Raw genomic sequence first — 20657 nt, 5'->3', positions numbered from 1 at the left:
ATTCCACCAACAGCAATCCCATCACGATGAGTTCCTCCGTCCAATAATGAAGATCCATAAGCGAGCGTCGTGGCAACACTTGACCCTTAATCCTCTTTGCTAAATCCAAAAAACGACCTCTTATTAGTTCCTTAAGCTGCTCAAATTTCACCGTTGCGTGAAAACTATGAAATTTGAGCGCTAACAAAATTCGTTTTTGAGTTCCAAAGGTACACTCTTTAAAGTTTCGTTACAACTCAAAAGTTCAGCATTTGATGTGTCATCTTGCTCATAAATCTCAAAGCATGACCAAATCAGCTTCTGAAGGATTTTACGAAGAGGCGTGTTAGGGCGCCAGGAATGAAATGAAGGATCAAACTTTCTTTGGGGTGAAGGCTCCCATCTTCTCATGATCTTGTGTGGGAAATGGGAGACAAAGCTAAAGAAAGAGCTTCTTCGTTTTCTCAACCAGAAAATTGTGCAACATGAGTAGGATTGAATAGTCTTGGTCACCCGGGTTCGCCTAAGAATAATGATCACCGTGAATAATTAGTTTCTAGAAGGTCATCCTCGCCGAGGTCTGACACAGCAGGTTCAAGGTGTTTGCCGTTGCATCCATGACTCTTTTGTCAACTTTCGAGATGACTCGAGAAGAAAAAGCCTCCTAGTTTAATATGTTAACAGAGAATTAGTCCAAAATTAATGCTATTAGAAGCCGATCAGATTATTTTCTCGGGAAAACCCTCATCATCTGTGTACTCAAAATGTGAGCGTGAAAATGTTTCATTCTGTTTTAAAAATATGTCTGTTCTATCCTTGTACCATAAGTGCAACAAAAGGTTTGTTGAAGAGGAAAAAAGGCAAACATTTCTCGAGGTCTTGAAATTCGAAAGAATCCGTGTTTATGCATAAAGTAATATCATCATTTTCTTTTCTTGTTAATACTTGATTCTCATGCAAAACCACCGATTCGGAAGAGAGGGGTACCAAGGGCTTCAATCTCAAAAGGTAATACTCTTACCAGGAGCTATTTGCTGCCCAGTAATAAGAAATTTTTTCTGATCCAATTTCAATTTTTCCAGGGTTGATCAATTTTGAAAGTTATCAGACGGCAACGACAACTTTGCCCATGACTCATGGTCTCGCATTTCGTTCCTCCCCAACGGAGATCCAGCTCATTCGAAACTGATTATCAGATGCTTATTTGCACCCCACAAAAAGGGTTGTGAACCGGTCGTGGGAAGGCGTGATGGTAGGCAAGGAATGTCTGCTTGCCACATTACCCGAGCCCCAAATTGACCATCAATTCGAGTGTCCCCAAAAAGTGACCTTACCTAGATGAGATGGCAACTTCAAGATCCGAACAAGCTAAACCGGAATTGATTCAAACGATCCGATATTGCCTCGAAGGGTAACCAAGCAATGCAGACTTGAAGGATACTACTATCTTATGCATTGGAGTCCTGTCCAAGATTAAAGAAGTCTCAGAGACTAATGAAGGTAAGCACAACCACAACACGTGCAAAAATTATCCATGCTCCCAGTTTACGCCATGAAGATCGAGGAAGGAGGAGGAATGCCAAAATGAACATCAAAAACACCGCTCGATGGATGCCCCATCTTATCCGCACGGATCAAAGGGACAAAGTCGGCCCCAACTCGCATCGCTGCCTATTTGGTCGACCTTTGAGAATTAATTACTGTAGCCCCCAGTATTTGAACTCGACTGGACATGACCAGCAAATCTGACCAAGTTTAATATCCTGATGGGGGAATGAAAGTTCAAATTTGGCCTAAAGACCTCATTCGTTCTTGTTTCGCGCAAGTTATGGGGCTCCAGCGTTTCTTTGATTGAAGAAGTGGATTTCAACTGATGAGGGATAAACTAATCAGAATTACGAAGGTCACTTATAATTCCTCTTGAAATACAGGAGGTGCCAAGTAATCATCATTATCATTATTAATATAGAATTGCTTCCAATCCGATTAAATACCAATTCGTTCTCAGAGGTCAATAGCAACATGCAAAGAGGTCCTAGCATTTCCAATACGTTGGTTGGCCTCTCGCGGAAACCACCCGAAATGCCAATTTGCCCACAATGAACCTCTTACCAGCATTTCTGGGATTGTTTCCAAAGCACGAAGTCAATAAGGAAGATCCCTCCGCTCACATCCAACATCGGGTAATATGCACCTGCATCACTATTCAAACCAATCAATGGGCACTAACCATCACTCACATTCTCCATCCTGATTTAATACCACTCTGATGGAAGCGAACAGGATACGGAAATCGTCCCTTCTTTTGGCAAATTTACAAGCCCATGCATTCAATGCAGACCGAACTTGTTGGTGCCTTGCCCATTTACTTGTAATGTTCTTATTAAATTGATGCAAGATAGAGACTAGTTGGCCAGACGAGGCAGAATACTACTGCTACTATTTCAAGTACGTCGACGACGGCATTTACCATTAGGGGTGCATGCTCTGCCAAGGGTATCATGCTTAAGGTAGCTAAATTATCCCAAATGACATGTTCCACCAACGAGTCTTAATTGAAAATAAAAAGAGGAAAATGAAGCGGAGTCATGATTTTCAAAATATGAGTTTAGGCTTGCACTTTTCTCAAGGGCAAGTGAGGCCTTGGCCCCAACAATAAACCCATTTCTCGGACCCTTACGTGGCCGCACGGCCCAACGTCAATCTACTCAAAAGCCGGTATTCGTCGTCGGCAAGTCACAATAGGAAGAAGATGCGTTTGTTTTCGACTTTTTTTTTGGCACCCTAGCGTTTTTTCTGGGCAAAAACTTGGAAACAAAACAAAGTGATTTGAGATAAGGGATATCAGATGAATAGCCATCCTAAAAGTCTGACCTTGACAGCATCATTGACACCGGAAAAGATGCGCTCACGAGCCCACAAATAAGAGGGTGAGGGCCAGAGAAAAAAGCTTCAAGAATTCTCCAATCAACCCTACGCACCCATCAACCGGACCGAGCACATGAAGAGTGAGGGAGGACCAAGGAACTGCCTGAGTGTCGGTTATCGGTTCGTAAGTGTGGACTCAAATTGCCAATCTCGGCTCTTGGAATAGAGATAAACAAAAAAGCGACTTTCAAAGGAAGCATGCCTTGATCAATCCGGACCCTTTCAAAGGACATCCAAGTCATTTGGGTCCCGGATACACGCTCACTGATATCAAGCCTAATTGTTTCAGGAAGACTCGTGGAGATCCTCTCCATCCATGTCGCCAGGATAGTGTACCCTAATGGGTTCTCGATACCCAGAATGCTCTGAAAAAGTAGGGGCCGTTTTGCAGGTGACCTTGTCAACCCTGAATGACCATAAGGATTTATGGCATGAGTCTGCCAAGACAATGGAGGCCAATATACAAGCATCTTCATTAATCCAGTTCATCTTCCTCATATCGTGAGCAGTTTATCCTTTGAATGGGGAGATTCATCCACTTGAAGAGAAAAAAAGACCAACGAGGCATGCCTCGTGTACGACGTACTCTACATGGTCGAGGAATATAAATTCGAACCCGCTGCTGTACCGTACATCCGCCTATTCGAACCCGTGCTGAGTGTACAGATGCCAAATTGAAATGCGATGGAGGAGATCCCTTAGACTCCAAAATATGGATGGGAACGCTCACACGAATTGGGAAGACATTTCCGCACACTCCCCATCTTGTCTTGTTCTACGAGTGCATTGGTCAAAGAGCATGGAGGAGGTATGGATGGTTCAGTCCTATACAAAGTACGGTTCACAAAAGTTAAAGAACTCATCCAGATCTGACGAGCCCTAATGGAACAGTCCGCAGTCATGATTTTTACGCTTTGTTGGAATGTACCAATGCCAATGGATCGGCGGGTATCGTCAATTCTTTTCGCTTTTGAAGGAGGCTGTCATTAATTTTCTTCCAACAGGGTTGCCAGAACCAGTGGTGAGTCGGAGCTAAAAATGGCCCCTGCCTTCGAGACATGAGATCCACTCGCGGTCCTGACATTTAAACGATGAAGTCTGCCCACGTACCAACTTCACCTCTTCTCGGGGTCATCTTCGAATTGAGGCTATTGGGAACAAGGCCTTTTCAGCAGGATTAACGGGGCAATTAACTTGTCATAGGGGATTCAACAAAAAAGGTCTAAGAATCATCAAGTCTTAGATCCATCCGTAGGCTTTATGCAAATTTATAACAAGGCCAGGTTTGTACCTGTTTGTGAGTGATCAAAAAGTGAGGAAGCTTTGAACTTGCTTCAGATTTGGTAAAGGGGGGAGGGGGCTGGCATATTTTTCTCATTGAGCCATGCTCAATGGGTAGAAATGCCTGATGTCATTATGGATTTCCAGGTGCGTCGAGATCTAAATGCCTTTTGCCTGGCGAGATGATTCTGCAAAAGTGAGTTGTTCTTCCTGTTGAAAGTTCGATTGTTTTTGAATCGCTTCTCGTAGGAGGCACGAGAAGTACTACATGACTTGCCCTCTAGTCTGTCTTCACCTGGGGTTTGTGTATGTGCATTCAAGCCACTACGCAACTTTACATGTTATTTTCCCATGAAATCCGGTTCTTGGCTTGGCCAGACCCATCAAGGTGGCCAATCATCAACCAAGGCTCCACCCCGACGTAAAATTGCACTTGACACCTCCCGAGAGAAGCTCGTTGAACTTTCAAGTGGGAAAAGTGAGAAATAAGCTCGGGTTTGAGCATCGTCGTCATGCCAGATGTCGGTGGGAGCTTGACTGACATATCCTGCGATGAGGAAATGAAGTGAAGAGGGACAGCTTTCATTTCTTCTTCTTGCCCTCTCGGGCCCCCAAAAAAGCGATCCCTCTCTCTCTATCTCTTTCTTTGTCGACATCTGTACAGTTCTATACCGTAACTCCCACTAGGTTTTTAAGCACATCACCTTGAAATCATGCTGTGAATCCATCGCTCCCAAAAATGGCACGACAACGATGACCAGGCATTCACTTGCTCGTCTCGAGATAGTGTTTATAGCCTAGACCTCTTGACCCCCAATTCTGACCATTGCAATAGATCAATTACCTAATCATGGAGTTCGAAGGAAAATGCAAATCCAGAGGAAGCATCGAAAATGGAGGAAAAGAAGCAATTGCACGCTTCTCCGGAGTCAAAATGGATCTAGCGCTAGCTAGATGAGCCCTTACCGGAATAGAATAAAAGCGAAATTGCCAGTCATCGTCACCCTTAAACCAACTTGATAAGGCAACAACTTAATGTCCCCGAACACGGCTCAGTGGTGAATCCCTGAATGAACTGCCCATATCGAGTTTGGAAGGTGAAACGACAACTTTGGCGAAGACCTTTCCAAATCTTGGAGCACCCCACATCCTTGGAAATGGTTTGCAGGGAGGGGTGATCGCCCTTGGCTTCGGTTTTGAGAACAAACAATCTGAGATTTGGTAAGTCCTTAGCAAAATAATGATGGCGTGGTTTTTGCTCTCGTCCAACCTTTCAAAGCCGCCACAATTACAACCATCACGATAATCTTAGCCTATCTAAGTGGTTCGTGTCCTCTGGTAAGTGAAGAGGTACTCACCCAAGTTCCAGACAGCTGGCTTGACCAACACTAACGTTCGAAGCAAAGCCCCGCGTCCATCATTTTTGAGGTAATTCGTTTAAAAAAACAGGCACCACTTGCTTGCATGAGAATTTGTTAGAGCCAAAAGTCTGGGAGGACCTGTAGCAAGTTCAGCACATGATCCTTGTGCAACATCTGTGTAGGAAGACAAGAATGGAAATTTTCCTCAAAGGAGACTTGTCACACTGAGAGGGAGCTTAAGAAGAAGAAGTATAAGTAAAGAAGACCCTCCCAGGTTTTGCAATCGAGACATATTCAAAGATCCTCGTCACTACTTAGAAGTGAGGCTGCGATTGTACTAGCGATACCTAACCCCCGTATGTGGAACTATTCATTTACGAGACTACACCTATCGTGTCGAGTCAATAAACCATGTGGAATTCATAACACTCTGACACAATACCTTATTCTGAATGGTTGCACGTGGTGATGGCCGGATAGACCATGGTCCGTCGAAACAATGGTCTAATGGTGGTGGTGATACTTTGTATGCCTAATACAGATCTTGAATAGTAATCCACTTACAAAGGCTACGGTAATGCTCTTCAGGGCAACTAAAATGGCTTGAGTGCCATTATGCCAATTCATGAACTCGCCACCAACAGTCCCGTCAGAGCATTGGGCGTGGCACAGACGCCTTCCATTTCTGACCCCATGGCAGACCTGATAGCCTTTTGCTGTCATGAAAATGTGTTGGAGTTTGTAGCGAGTGCTGCAAATTTAAAACGCATTGGCAAGCTTGGCATTTTTCGAACCCTCTATCTCTCATTTCCTTTCAAGTCTTGTCAAACCAATGAGTGTTTGGGGATGATTAATAAATCGGAGGATCTGGAACCAAGATCGATAATATTTTGTCACTTGTAATGCCTTTTTGATTACAGAGCGGTGATCTGGTCTGAACAACATTATCGCATGTAAAATGGCGTTTCTGGCCAAGTTGTGTCGAATCAGCTTGATGTGCTCGACATTTCATCAATATTTCATTCGCTTCTTGAAATCCTGACCAACTTTGGCGACCTCGTTGTGAGCGAGTTTTGTTTGAGTTTTGATTCAGTCATCGATTTTTGAGGGTTCATTTGAGATAGGCGTGAATGTCATCCACCCACGGAGAAAAGGAGAGAAGTTATGAGGCTGGGGATTCTTGAATAAGGTCAGGGGGTATTGGAAATTGAATCTTGACACCTGAACATTAATCAGAGCCGACCAGCTTGGAAAGATGGACAGCCACGATGGACCTTTTTACAGTCAAAACTCCCACCCTAGATCTCCACAAAAATGGTTCATTAGCCATCCGTGTTCTTCAAAACAGACGCCCAATTTAGAGCTGGCAGCGAAACTGCATTCTGAACTGACAGACGTTTTCTAGGATGCAAATGGGACATGCGAGTGCCTTAGAAATCGGATTCTCATGGCTTTGCAGGCTCGCAGGCCCCAATTTCGAGATAACATCGGGGTATTGTTCTTTTTCCAATTTTCACTGTCAAGATTTGAATGACTGGTCCCATTGGGTATCCAATCTGCTCCTGGATGAGGTCGTCGAAGATCGACGCCATGCCTGGTCCAGGTCGCGAACGAGGGATTCAAGTTTGAGAAAGTAGCTCTCATGATGTAACACCTCTTTTGTGCAATGAATGGGGAGGGATTGAGGGATTTCTCGTGCCATGTGCCCGCTTCGCCTCCTTTTAAGACAAGGGAGTAGCAGTGGGGCTCGGATCTCGGATCTCTTCTTATCTGTGAAGAAACAAAGTGATTGAAGACCACATGAACTCCAGATGAGAGGGCTTGATACGAGAAATTGACCCAATCAAATCAAAGCTGGAAGACGGAACTAAATCCTGAAGCGATGACATCTGCGACTCCTCGGACCCTCATTTACGATTACTTTCAATCCAGTGGACTTGAATCGAATGAACATTCATCTATCCCGGAAAGTCAGTGCTGCCGAAGAAAGACAGATGGGCTTTAAATAGTCCTCGAACTACCCATGACATTCGTAAAATCCGGACAAAAGAAGCACATATACTCAGTACTTGGCCTCAAGTCAGTCAGAAGGTCCGCATTTGAATGGTTCCATTTGCATTCCTCAATTGGCCATTTCTTGTTTCATTCAGGAATTAGAATCAAGCCGTCATTGCAAGACACTTTTTGAGACTTGAACCTGCCTACCTACTCCATGTACATACAGAAGACGGCTACTGGCCTTCTTAATAATTGTGGCTTGTGGCAAAGTCAATTGAAAACCACTCACTCATAAAAAGAAATTAGGAAATGACTTTGAATAGACACTTCAGGGAGGTGACTTACTAAGGGCCAAATATCGTCATGCAAAAGCCATAATGCTTAGCTTCAGGGATCAATGGCGTAATCAAATCCAACTGGATCTTGCACGAATTCATTACAATTTAGTCCTCTGTTTTCATGCAAGCAAGTCCTCGGAGCAAAAACCACAAATTTGGAAGCCAGATCCCGTCCCGTTACGCAGGTTTTTCTCCATTTCTGATATCTGCATATGCATTTCCGACACAAAATTAATCGACATTGACGAGAAAGCAGGCTTTGATTGCTATATCTTGTCGGATTCTGCCAGACGTACATGTCCGACCACAGATACTAATTTAGATGCTCAAAGTAACTTGAGGTTTTACGTTATTTGAATGTGTCAATAAGAAGATGCAGGGATGATATTCCTTTAATAACCTTCTTCATTTGGCCTTCTCTTTTTTTTGTCCTCATTCTAAAAGGAAGAGGTTTAGGTTTTGTTGGCAGTTGCGGTAGGGAGTGAGAAGGTGGTTGATTCATCCTTAACCTTTGACGACCCACTTTTCTAAGGATATTTTAGGAGTCGTAAAATTCATTCCCCAAGACGAAGACAAATCACAATGGCGTAGGTTCAATAAAACTCATTTGTAGCGAGTTCACCATATCCAATTTGTCTTAACTGCAGTTCTCCCCTCACGAGTGTTCCCTTAAAACACATACATACACACAATCATTTGAAGATCACGCAGTATCTCTTTTTATGGGGAGATCTCAACAATAAAGAAGACCCCATCGTAAATCTTCGCCCTAGAGTTGTCATTCCAATTTGTTACCAATGCAGGAAAGTCAAGTTCAATGCCAGAGGATACAATCCCTATGGGTGGTTCCCAATTCATTAGCGTGATTGAACTAAATGGCTATCGCATTAAGATCAGAAAGTTCATTGCTGAATTAAGATGAAACTTGAAACGCCTCTCAGAAATCGAGGAGTGCCCCTTTGCCTTCTTCGGGATTTCGAATAGGTCAATGTCAAAGGGGTTGTAAAGCAAACTGGAATAAATTTATGGTCGCTTTAGAGTGAAAGGATACCATGAAATCAAAGTCCTTGTATTTCTTTAAGGGTGTAAATTAATACTCTTGAGCCGAATCCATCAGATATGGCAAGGGCCGATAAAAAAAAAGAGAAGATGGTTCTCCTTCGACTAATGAATTTATCCAAATTTGGCATTGGATAAAAGAGCATCTCCATTGAATTCAATGAATAGAGACCCCTCTCCTACATACTTCGCCTTCCGTGGTGTTGCAGTCGGAAGTGGATTATAGATTAGGCTTGATGCTTATAACTCGGATGGATACGATCTTTGTCTCACAAAAAAAGGTCTCCAGTTTTGGACCTGGCCAATTAACAATTTAACAGAGATTCCTACAACCCCATTAACCCACCAAATCCACTTCCTTCCGTCAATCATTGGGTCCCCAAAACCAACAGTCTTTCCCGGGATTCACTTTAAACAATCGGACGAAGAAAAGAGTCCCTACCGCCTACATGTGCACTTAAGGGTTCGATTTTCATCCCTCCGAAGCCAGTCACGAGTTCAATCAAGAGTGGGCATCGATAGAGGAAGTTCTAGATTCGGATGTCCATTTGAATGAATTGCTGCAATAACAGAAACGGATCCTTTCGTAGTGTGATATTGATACTCGTAAGCGATAATGTCAGACACCCAATTTGTCCAAACCTTCGTCATCGTTTCCTTGCCTCACTGCGAGGAATTACCATTACTTTGATCAAGTCAAACTTGGTGGCTGTTCCCCAGTTGAGTTGTGGATGGCGTGAGTACTCCATGTGAATGACTCAGAAACGGATTAAACCGTTTTTCTCAGTGTCACTTGGATTGGGCAGGTTATGGATATTCTTGGACCGTGCTCAAGAAATCGTTCATGATCACTAAGATATCCCATGTGTCCTTGTCATGGCTTGAAAATTCCCATCTACGAGTGGCTCAAATATGGGGTGCGAGACAATGGGTCATTTTCCTTTGATCGAAGACAGCCATTTAGGTTCATTATTCACGATATTCCATGGGTGGATCTGAACTGTGAAGTCAATTCAAGGGGACTCTGTTTGAAGACTTTGTCTTTGATCTTGATTAGCCGCTCTCAAAGTGCAAATCCAGTGCAAGGTCGTCATCACGAGTTGTTTGACTCCAGAGGGTCTATTTCCTTTTTTAAGGTAGATTCAATCAACATTGGCTTCGAACTCCAGGATGAACAAGAGCGAGATCGGAGTACGTGGACGAGGTCATAGAGTTATTTATAGGTAAATGGGCCTCACCATTTCTTGATATGGAGCAATAATCACCCTTAGAAAGGTCCTTAAGCAGAAGTTGGTAGGAGCTTCAAATACCTGGGGTCTTCTCAATCGCTTGGGCCAAAAAATCGACAAACCTGCTCATTTTCTTCCCGATCAGTAAGCAACTTGCCGGGGGAATTGAACCGACTTGAAAATTAGAGGCTTCTGTTTCAAAATTCTTAAATATTGATCTAGATCGGTGGTTACGAAACTTCCTTGTACCGTTCTGTGTACGCAATCTCGGCCATGATCGGAAAGAAATCTGCAAATAAAACGTCCTAGATATTCTTGTGGAATGAGACATGGTTTCGCATGATTGTCATTCAAATGTGGCCGAACTGCATGCAACAATTTCACATTCTTCTACCTGGACACGCCCACCCTGTCTTGTGGAGCATAACCGCGACAACGGTAATATTCTGTAATCGTGATGATGAAGGTAAAAATGTGTCAACTAAACCAACAATAGAATTCAAGACACGAGAGAAATTTTCCGCTGCATTCAACTTAAGTACATGTTTCAGTGCTTGATGATTCGGCTGATCTTATCAAAGTACCCCGTTTGGCTCAGGAGACCGTAATTCTAAATTAAATTTGGACCATGAAATTCTGAAATGAATTCCATATTAGGGCACAAGCTAATTGATCAAGTTCATCAAAACTTTAAGCATTGTTCAAATCGAGATTATACGTGGGCAAACTATATGCAAAGCCCAGCCTGAAACCCTGGGATCGAAAGCGGATTTGTCGGTAAAATATTTCGTCTTGGGGATGTCGTTTTCCTGGACTGACGTTTCAAACTTGTTCAGATGCTGAGTGCCATCGTTCAGAATGAGTGAGTGAACTTTCAAAATGCGAGAGACTTCTTGGGTGCGACGAACAAGAAACCACGTAATTTCTGAACCAATTTAGGATTTTTGCTCGGAAATAATTTCCTTGTGAAAGTTGGTGCGACCTTTTGGCTGGAAAAGTGTCGGTTCCTCACCGAGACGCCCAAGATAGGTGTCACGTGAAGTGAAGGAAAGAGGAAAAATGTATGAAACATTGAGCCTCCAGCATCGTGCTTTCAACGGGAATCCGTGTTCTGTCTCACTAAAAAGCCTTGTATTTGTTTGATATGGCCCATATTTTACCTCCTGAGAATTTATAGGGCCTCCTCGAGGCGCTTGTTTTACACTTGATGGCTTGCACGAGCTCGTCTCACCTGAAAAGACAAACAAAAAGAACCTTGCTCAATAATAACCGATGAGGTACAATGAAAAGAAACAGATTTAGAAAATGCCACAATCCTCCATCAAAAAGAGTGAAAATGTGTTTTCAAATGAATGACAGCTCTGAAAAGGGCACGGTTAAAAGTCGCGGCCATTGGCTTGGGTGATCTACTTTCACCCGAGAACCAAAGCAAGATCCTCAGGGCAAATCGAAATCCTTACACATACCACAAACATAGCAAACTGTACTCACACATCTAGATTCACTCACATATGTCGGTCTAGATTTTTAATGGACAAGCCACATAACAGTTCGGGTTTCCTCTCGAATAGACATCCGATCTCGTAACGGATGTTTCAAAACGCGAACCCTTTGGGTCCAGGCAATTCCTCTTAATCACCCTGCTTGTCGTTATCAATAGTAGAGAGAAAGTATGAACGGAATGCAATCTCAAACCCTTCAACTAACCTTGATCTTGATTCATAGAGATATGGTAAATTGAGGTTTGACCAAAAACAATCAGGATGTCTTTGAGGTCAACCTTCAAGTGTGAGGGGCCCTAGGCATTTTATCATTTTGTCAACAATGACCAACCAGCTGAAGGATGACCAGTGTGACCAACAATTGCGGTTGCCCCTCAATTCTGAGTGAGTGGAATGAAGTTGAGATGGGAGATGTGTCGTGACAAGTGCGGACAGTTATGGATAGTTTAATCATTTGGTTTGCGTGTTCACTTGTTCATGTGACTCTTGCTCGTTGAGGTGAAGCGTAACATTTTGAGGGGTTTCACTTGAATGCGCTCCGGATGGACGATGGAGAAAGTATTCGCATTTTGAATTCAAAAATAACCTTGTTTATTTTCCTGCTGTGAAGTGTGAAGTGAGCAAAAATTATGATTCAATTGTAGCTTGTGACAGAACATAAAACCTCGGTGAGGGCCAGAGAGACCGGACGTCGCGTACTTTGAGCCATAGAAAGGGTTGCCCACCAGAAAAAAAGAATAAAAAACCCGTCAAACACGGACCCAGAGTTACATGCTCATTGTTCCATGCATAGTGCTAAGTGGGTAATTGAGCGTAGTTTATGATTTAGTTTCCGCTAAAAATGACCATGAACACGTTGACTACGCCAAATAATGAGTGGCTCAAGCCCCATGTCTGACCTTTGGAGGACAATCATCCCTCTTGCGAGTGCGCTTCATTAACAAACACTACTATTTGTCAGGTAAATTTGTATTTCCTCACTTAAGGCATTACTTCCATTTTCCTGCTAGGTTCCAAGCAATTTAGGGCCCAAATGTCTCATTGGGATTGGAGACCGGTGATCACGTTGGGTGCACTTTTAAAGACCCGCCTAATTGTTTGTAATTAATCACCTCTTCAAGACGATCCTCGAGTCCTGTATGTATGTAGTAGCAATTAATGGTGCTATTCTTGGACAAGACCAGGATTGGAGCATTGCGTCCAAGTAATTAATGACCATTTTTCGGGTTAGGCCTCGAGACATCGTTGAACAAACTTTCTCATCAACCAACAAGGATGACGCAGAACAAAGTCTAGAAACACGGACGCGAATCATCAACCCACCTCCGTCTCCTAAAGACATTCCGAAGGAGTGAATTTTGGACCATCTTTTTTAAGCAGTGTTCGTTAGGATCGCTTTTGAATGGAGCATCCAGCACAGAGGATGTAGTTAGCCATAAATAAATGAATGAAATAGCTACTGGTCGTTGATAAAGGTTGGAGGCTTGGTCAGGGACGTGGGTTCGTATCTAAATTTATAAGAGTTTAATGAATGCACCGTCGTAGCTTTGGGTGGATTTATTTTCTATTCGACTTGATTAGTTGACCTTGCCAGAACTCAAAAGAGATAGATCCCAATCAGGGGGTTTATTAGTAATGAGGGAAGTAAATAGTGAACCACACGTGAGCATCCACATTGATGGAGCTAAAGATCAAGTTCCTAAAACAATGCGCAGCCAGGAATAATTTCCGGGTTAGCTTTGGTGGATAGCCCACAATTATTGCAATTATTGAGCTTGTCCCATTACTATTTCATGTCCAAAAGCTGGTCGTTCACATTTCAGCGTTATGTCTTTTTTAGATTCGCAAATAATTGGTTGAGCCCTTCTTTCTGTTTCTTCTCTGCTCTCAGTCTTGACATGTAAAGGAAGATTATTGCTAGCTATCTCCAAACCGACGGAGCTTTATGTGCGTATCTAATTCAACATTCATTGCAGTTCTATTAAGTTACTTCTGATATTGGGGATATATATTGTAGGTATTTACTACACTGTACTTTGCTAGAATAAAAAAAAAGATGTGATCTCAAACTTTTCAAAACGAGAAGCAATGAACATAATTTGATAATACGTACACGTTGACTCATGAGCCTCAATTTAGTTGCTTTTGATATCGCCATGTCTCTTCGCCAATAAAAAAATTGATTTGAGATCACTGTTAATTACGATGCGAGTTCCAAGGAAATTCCACAAGGCTTCGAGTCCTGCCATCGCTTCGTTATGATAAATCTATTGGTTATATACCTTGACTACAGGGGGAGAATGTGGCTAATTTGTGTTGGGGAAATATTCTTTATGAAGATTGAGGTATTTTGTGGCTGTAAAATTTAATGATATGACTGATTCACAAAGCCACACAGGGTCGCTTAAAACGTGGTGTGAAAGACCAAGAATGAAAAGTGCACTCCTCCTTAATCCTTGGCAGGGCGTTATAAACATGAACACATTGTCAGCGCTGCCAAGGTAAACATTGGGTTCATTTCAGGCCAGATTTGGGTTTAATCAAGGCAAGGCTGGTCAGGTTAATAGCATCTTCATTAAACTAATGATGATGGAGCGGGCCAGAGGTTGTTGGTTGTGGTTTAGGTATACATTTTTTTTCTACCACATGATGATCAGCTAAGTTTGGAATTCTATGGAAATACTTCTCGGGAGGAATTCGAAACTTGACCTCTTTTTCCCCAGAACTCATCTCCAGCCCAACGATAATTTCTAGTTTGGGAGCCTCTTTGTAATGTATGGCTAATTTGAACAAGACCAAGGAACAGACGAGAAGTTCGTCGACCTAATCCTCCAACCCTGGGCGATTCAACTTCGCTCAAAAATGGACCGAGGAAAGTACCTTGAAGCACCCCCTCTGCTTCATTTGAGACCCATTACAACGCGACGAAGTGAGGCTAGAGAAAGGACGCCAGTCACAACTTTGTAATATGTGCTGGAATATGTTCATTGTCGGAATTGATTAAACTTGAACGAAATATTTAGCAATCTTGCGTCCTGATCTGCGAACACACTAGACAAGCAATTCGGTTACAATTTGGTGCTTTTGCTTTGAATTCGAGACTCGACGATCCAATTGCAAGGTTCAATGCTAAAGCTGAGTGGGGTCCTCTCACTCCTCAGGCTGAAAGGTGAAAATTGCAATTTGCACAACAATTATTCCCTCATGAATTTCAGGGAGCTCATTACTGCTCACTGCTCACAAAGGTGAAAAGGGATTACCAAGCCATCCTGAGTCGGAATATTGGCTGGGTTTTTTTTTGTTAAATGTTCAATGATTTGTTTCGATGAAGATTTTTTTTCTATTTGAAATTGACTTTAAAAAAAGTTTCCATTCATGAGGTTCTTTAGAATGCCTAAAGCTTATTGTGTGCCCTCTTCATTCAGGTTCAGAGGGCGTGACTTGACTTCATCTCCGATTCAAAGTGAGTTGGTCATTAAAACCGATAATTCTTCGGCGGCATCTGCCTTTCAAGAATCAATAACACATTTCAATGCCGACTGCTTGAATCCTGATAACATCGGTATTAGTTTTTCTCGCTGACTGTCTGCCTTGGATAAGTATACAACTCCAAAAGCTGAGATAGAAATCAATCCCAAATGACATGACCAGACAGAAGAGATGAGGAATTCAAAAAAGATCCTCTTGAAAGCATTCCACAGCAAAGAGAAGTGTTAACTAGAGGCCACATGTACAAGTATTCTAATTATTTGCCGTGGACCACTAGACATTCCAAAAGCCGCTTGATCACAATCCACTTGAGTTTGATGTTAAAACTGCTGAGAGTTGATCTACTTGTTCCTGAAATTCTAGCTCTGCGAGGAAACAGGTTCGTATTTTGAAAGACGGAAAATGAGGCCAAAAAATAATTGGGTCCTGACCTCAGTATGTTTTCAATTAATATTCCTAAAGACACTCCCACGTTGGTTTGCCATATGGGTCTAATACGATCAACGATACGACTGAAAGGGATTATCAAAATGTTAATTCGTTGTGAAGAATCAGATCTCAACCATTTAAAATCCGTAACTTTTTAGCATACATTAGTGCAACTCTTGCTTAAAGCCAAAATAAGCTTGGCTTAAGCTGCGTGGCCTTAAGGAGGGTCAAACAAGTTTAAATATTGTGGATTATATGTGACAGATTTGGTCAACCATGGGTAATTTGTGCAAGATTTTATCTAGGTAAGGATAAGGGATTCGACTTTCAATGAACAAACGTGGCAAAGTGGATGGAAACCTTAGCCAAATGACCGAATCTGGTTTTATGTTCTTGGAAAGATTTAATTTGGAATTTTCGCTTGAACGTGACCGAAGAGCTGCCTAAATATGGCTTCAATTCCTGACCACAAAACATTGTTAGGAGCTCTTGTCATCAACAATAATTGGAAGGAACTCGAAAAACGAACTTTTGTTGGATTTTTTGGATCATCTTTCTCTATTTCGATTCTGGACGAGATCGCTAACCTGACGTTTTGCTCCAACAAGGCAAGATCTGTTCAGTTTAGAGGGCTCTTCCATCCAAAGTTAAGAGTTGATTCGTGTCAAATCCAGACACTTGAGTCTATCTCCATTCTTCAGAGCAAATATCAAGCTATTTGGTGGGGAGGAGACCATCAAACAAGGGCGCGATATCTCGACTCAATAAATGCTTTTAGTAGGCCTCCTAAGAACTTGATTCCATCGAATGGTGAGTAGACCGTCCAAAGTCAAGGTTATTGCATGGTATCAGGGCTTCTGATATCGCACACCAAAGCGAATATATTTCGTCCCGGTTCCATCACTCCAATTGGGAACAAGGCCTGAATTTCTCACCAATGGTGATAATCTTAAAACTTTTAAATGCACCTGGGATAATGAAAACAAAGGCGTGGATGCGTCCAAGCTGTATAGTGTACACATCTATGGCCATAACGACACTGGCATCGGGGCAGTTTGGAAGAACGGCCAATAACGAATCGCAAAGCGTTCTCGAGCATGTGTACGTATCTCTCTATCATATCAGGGATGGATAGGACAGGATTGATAAATGATTATCATCGCCACGGCAACACATCAATGGCTTTGGAAGGGGTGTCATTTTCATTACCACCATTGATATGATATTGTCCCTCAAGTGGACTATCCAAACATTCCGACACCGTTTCAAAAGCCATCGCACATCTGATGCAACCCCTAGCATCGATCACATTGGACAGTCAGGCTCCATGTGCTTGCAAAGATCCACCTCGAGCTAAAAGATCCAAAATAATATTACCTATTTTATTTCCTCCATTCAATTTGGAGATTTCACGTGGCATGACAAGAGACAGTCGTGACATAAATATTGCAATTCTGGTTTCATGCAGAGCTTGAGCAAGGTCGCGTCATGACCAAAATCAATTATATCTGGTGACTCTATTTGGATGGAAGTACGTGGTACTTGTGCACATGAAGATCGAGTGTGCTGTGCACATGCTCGTTTTGATCTCATTGAAATTGATCATTGTTTTCAGAATTTTTCCTACCATCCGTCCTCCAGGAGGCGACTTGAAGTTGGCCACGAGAATGTGCCTTCACCTCGTCATTCTGCCGAGTATGAGAAGTGTGTGGAGATGAGGCAAAACAAGCATGGAACTAGCAAGAATGGATAAATGGACAAAAAGGAAGATAATTAATGCGAGACAGTCTGTCCCATTTGATATCATTAATCACAGACTGAGCTGAGGAGTCTTGTGTGTCGTTGTCAAGGCATATTAACAACACGAACTGACACACTAAATTATTGTTACCCCTGACCTTCAAGTCCAAGATTATCTGCACATCTCTCTCTTGATCCAAGATTTATGGCCAACTGCCACGATTGACCACGTTCAAGTAACCAGTTTTTTTGAATGAACTTGATTGCAAAGTGGCGATAGAAATCAGAATTAGCCATTCCAGTTGCTTTATCCTTCCGTAATTAGACCTTCGACAAGTGGTGGTGCCCAAGAAAGAAGTGCAGATTTGAGAGTGACTTGAACGATTTTCAGAACAGAGCCCTTTTCGAAACTACTCATTGTTTCTTTCAATGCCAAACGAACATGCTTCCTAGTTGCGGAAAATAGGAGGGAGGGGGATCCAGCTTTGCCGAAAGTTGTGGAAAAAGAGTGCCACTTCTCATAAATCATCAGAAATTACTCCGGGTAAAGAGACAAACTACTGCCGTCTCCTCTAAATTTACTCCTATTTTCCTACCCAAGGCATCTCTTGAAGCTCAACGTAAGTCCATATCAACGGGGGATTCACATTCAAATCATTTGAAAATGGATACACGCCGTTTAATATCGAATCAGGAAGGAAAAGGAAAGACAACGAGGCAGAAGTAAATGACACTTTTTCTGATGAGCTTGCTCTTTCAGAAGATGCAACCACCATAGACAAGTTGATGGATGGCCAAGACTTGTTGGTTCAATGTGGTTCCGTATGGAAGTGTGTTTGTGACAACAATTGGTAAAGCTAATAATGCCTGGAATTCTTGAGCTCGTTGAGTTAAAACCAGACTAAAGGACATGTCAGATCACCATTGTCACTTGTAATGAGGACATTATCGAGTGTAAAGAATATGGGAGGATGTGAGCTTGATGTCAGAACCTTTTCACACTCAAAGAAGATTTGTTCAAGGTGAACCAACACAAAGGAGAATGAAGATAAATAAAATGCCAACAGGCCGTATTAATGGCAATCCTGAATGGCTTTCAAAGTGATGCGTTAAGCCTACTCAAGTTTAACTGGAACAAGTTTGTACAAGGTAAGAGAGATACGTTCATTTACATATTGGAGACAAGGAAGCCGATTTGATAAGGCTTGATGATCAATCAGGTCGGCGGATTTCCTGTGTTTGACCGGGATCGTTCTCTCTTTCTCTTCAGTTTCTCCTGTTCAAATAGCACAATTAAACCAAATATCCAAGGAAGATTGGGAACATGAGATAACTGTTGTACGAGTGTGAATAGGTTGGATGCCATCGTGCTGACCAAATTAACAAACAACGTCAACACAACATCCATTTCCAAGCTCATCACAAAGGCGGAATTTCATTCCATCCAAATACCTGCAAGTCACTCCAAGAGTTCAGCGTAGGTATCCGAATGAAATGCACCGTTTCAGGTTTCCTTTGCATAGGCCTCGCTGAAGCCTTCAACCATTGAGTAAGTACATGCAAAGTGGGGCCCTATTTCCAATGACCATCCTCACCCGTCCAAGGGCTTCTTCTTTTCTCGACAATTCAAACGCGACGTCCACAATGAAATCCTCCGCAAAAGAATCATCATCCTAGGAAGTGATCTTCGTTCCCATGTGCACTCTTTATCCATTGGTTTTGGGAAAAAGATCTTCTTGCAACAAGGTAAGAAACTCGTGGAATTGTAATTAATGCGTAACAGTGGCCTCTTTGGACAAGACCTAGATTTCTTTTCCTCTAATTCTCTCCTAACAAGTACGGATCGCATCTTGGTCATAATCTTGTCTCGACGTTTAACCACCAACTACAAAACGATAAGAATGAACCAATACTTCTGAGTAGACTTGTCAAAACCATCTTTCATATGTCAATCATAGACGGAGATGTATGGGAAATGTGCTAATTTCGACGGAGCTCTCTCCGTGGGACTACTCGGCCAATTTGTTTTCACACCAACCCGTACATAAGTTAATAAAGAGAACACCGGGACTTCGAGCAGTCCCCGGACATTTCAAAACAATGCGAGATGAGCCAATTGTGAAATCTCGTGGAGATGTGTTGAGACAAGATGAGACCTCGTCCTAATCCTCAATATCTCTCAAACTGACTCCGACAATTTGTATCCACTCTTTGAACAAAAAACGGATCACAGTTCAAGAGAGATTGGAATAAGGCGAAGGTGATCTCGTTACACCACTTAAGGTCACCGACCATGAATTTTGAATGCGTGAAATTTCCAATAATCCACGGCATTTCTTTCCACTTTTCGTGTACGGGCAATATGTACGCTGAGTTTTTGGCTCATTTGCTATGCAGAGCAAGCCCGAACTCGAGACAATCATTTCTTGGCCAGAGATGAATTTTGAGCAAATATCCCGCTGAGAGACGACGGAATGGGAAAAACAAGAGTTCTCGAAATTCATCGTTTGGCCGTGCTGAACTTGACCTTTTAGGGAGAGGTTTTGCGAGGACTTTTGCGCTTGGATTTAATAGAGCACTCTCGCTTGGCTTTGATTGTGGATGGTGTCATAGATGAATGGGATTAGTGAAATGCCACCTTTTTAGCCGTTATTCAGAGCGTGTCATTGCATCTTCGAAGCTGGCGGTGAAACTTGTGTATGGTTTTTGTGTGATACCATGTCACAGTGAAATGGAAAAAAGGTGGATAGGTGAGGAGACCATATTTTTTTTTGAAAGGAATGAGAGGCAAAATTTCCTGACTTAATGAACCAAAACCAGAGCACCTTGCTTCGATACAACAAGAAAACGAAGGAGGACGAGGCTAAGAAAGACAGAAGACAATGACCGAGCACTTTGCGAAGGAAATTTGAAAATTATAAAATTTGTTTTGCTTTAATGAATGATGTGGCTAAATCCGAGGGATTTCTAATTAGTTCCAAGCATTTGTCTTACCTTCTTAATTCCAGAGCTTTCAACAGAACACAATAATTCCTTGGACAATCAAACACGAACACAGTTCTGCAATCACTTCAAATCACACGAACAATTGGTGCAGAGATGATCCCACTAATAACCCGTCATTACTTAAATACCAGTCCCGCAATCACAACAAAACTTCAATCAATTCCGTAACAGATCTCCAATGAAATCGCAGAGAGTTGCGTATCTCACCGTCCCACCTCGATGAAATCTTATTTACAACTGAACCAGAATGGCAGGCGTGCTCATCTCGCTCGCTCCGGCCCTTTTCTGACTCGCGGACGGCCGCATCTCCATAGCTTC

At 42.4% G+C, this 20657-nt stretch overlaps 1 protein-coding gene and 1 long non-coding RNA gene across 5 annotated transcripts in view; one reads left to right on the top strand and one right to left on the bottom strand.

Annotated features, from left to right (window-relative positions):
• LOC131877809 (protein inscuteable homolog) overlaps positions 1–20593 on the bottom strand; it is a 46846-nt gene extending 26253 nt beyond the window's left edge. For 2 of the 3 annotated variants that reach the window (XR_009372913.1, XM_059223608.1), the window contains exon 1: positions 20328–20593. The gene's annotated coding sequence lies outside the window, so the exon portion shown is untranslated. Of the gene's footprint in view, positions 1–11333; positions 11405–11682; positions 12119–20327 lie in introns of those variants that run through there. The other variant, XM_059223610.1, reaches the window with a different exon arrangement.
• Positions 5215–20657, top strand: part of LOC131877810 (uncharacterized) — a 38066-nt gene continuing 22623 nt past the window's right edge. The window contains exons 1-3 of one of the 2 annotated variants that reach the window (XR_009372915.1): positions 5215–5409; positions 17209–18482; positions 18604–19079. This is a non-coding gene — a long non-coding RNA (uncharacterized LOC131877810). Of the gene's footprint in view, positions 5410–17208; positions 19080–20657 lie in introns of both variants that reach the window. The other variant, XR_009372914.1, reaches the window with a different exon arrangement.

This window comes from Tigriopus californicus, chromosome 3, assembly GCF_007210705.1.
Source record: "Tigriopus californicus strain San Diego chromosome 3, Tcal_SD_v2.1, whole genome shotgun sequence".
Lineage (NCBI taxonomy): Eukaryota > Metazoa > Arthropoda > Copepoda > Harpacticoida > Harpacticidae > Tigriopus > Tigriopus californicus.
This window is presented reverse-complemented; position numbering and strand designations above follow the sequence as displayed.